The 1,107-nt window shown below is 42.2% G+C and overlaps 1 long non-coding RNA gene across 1 annotated transcript in view; it reads left to right on the top strand.

Annotated features, from left to right (window-relative positions):
- Positions 1-343: 343 nt before the first annotated feature.
- Positions 344-1,107, top strand: part of LOC108289206 — a 3,803-nt gene continuing 3,039 nt past the window's right edge. Inside the window, exons 1-2 of the long non-coding RNA XR_001819052.1 lie at positions 344-463; positions 894-1,020. This is a non-coding gene — a long non-coding RNA (uncharacterized LOC108289206). The remainder of the gene's footprint in view (positions 464-893; positions 1,021-1,107) is intronic.

The raw sequence follows: 1,107 nt of genomic DNA on the forward strand, positions 1-1,107 counted from the left end.
CAACCCAGCAGCATGCACCATCAGCCTGGAAAAGCAGCAGGCATTCAACTCAAGCCCAAGAGAGCACCCATGTGGGCTGTGCCCAACAAAGCCATGGGACAGGACTGTCTGAGGGATTTGGAGTTGACCCCTCACACCAGTGTACCCAGAGTGTGGGATATGAAGTCAAAGGAGATTATTTTGGACCTTTAAGATTTAATGTTTGCCCTGCTAGGTTTCAGACTTGTGTGGAGCCTCTTGCTCCTTTATTTTGGCCTATTTCTCCCGTTCGGGATAGAAATGTTTATTAAATGCTTACACAACCATTGTATCTTGGAAGTAAAAACATTGTTATTGATTTTACAGGGTCACAGCTATAAGGAATTGGCCTTGAGTCTCAGGTGAAACTTTGAATATTGGACATTTGAGTTGATGCTGGAACAAGATAAGAGTTTTGAAGACTATGAGATGGAATAACTACACTGTATATATAAGAAGGGATAAAATTTAGAAGTCCAGGGTTAGAATTGCTATAGTTTGGATTTTCTGACCCCTGCAGACCTTATGTTGAAATTTGATCCCTATGTTTTTAGGTGGGGCCTAAAGGGAAGTGTTTGAGTCATGGAGGCAGATCCTTGATGAAGGGCTTGTTGCCATTCTCACAGTAATGAGCCCTCTTGCTCTATTAATTCCTGTAAGAGCTGGTTGCTATAAAGAGCTTGGCACTCGCCCCCACCTCAGTGCTCTCTTTGCACATGGCTGCTCTTCTTTGCCTTCTGTCATGAGTGAGGACAGCCTGCAGCCTTCACCAGAAGCAGATGCTGGTGCCATGCCTCTTGTACAGCCTGCATAACTATGAGACAAACAGATCTGTTTTCTTTAGCATTTACTCAGACTCCGGTTTTTCTTGATAGCAACACTAAAAGGACTAAGACACTGGCTCTTCAAGGGGGAAAAAGATTATCCTGGCTATCACCAACATTCCAGGATGAAGAAATCTGGTAATATATTCAGGCTACTGGAATGCCCTCCAGTACAGCAGTAAGTCATAGAATCTAGCCATTCTCTCACCTGCAAATCTACTTCCTTGATAAAAATAAATAAAAAATAAATTATATATATATATAT

Source organism: Cebus imitator, unplaced genomic scaffold (genome assembly GCF_001604975.1).
Source record: "Cebus imitator isolate Cc_AM_T3 unplaced genomic scaffold, Cebus_imitator-1.0 Scaffold395, whole genome shotgun sequence".
Taxonomy (NCBI): domain Eukaryota; kingdom Metazoa; phylum Chordata; class Mammalia; order Primates; family Cebidae; genus Cebus; species Cebus imitator.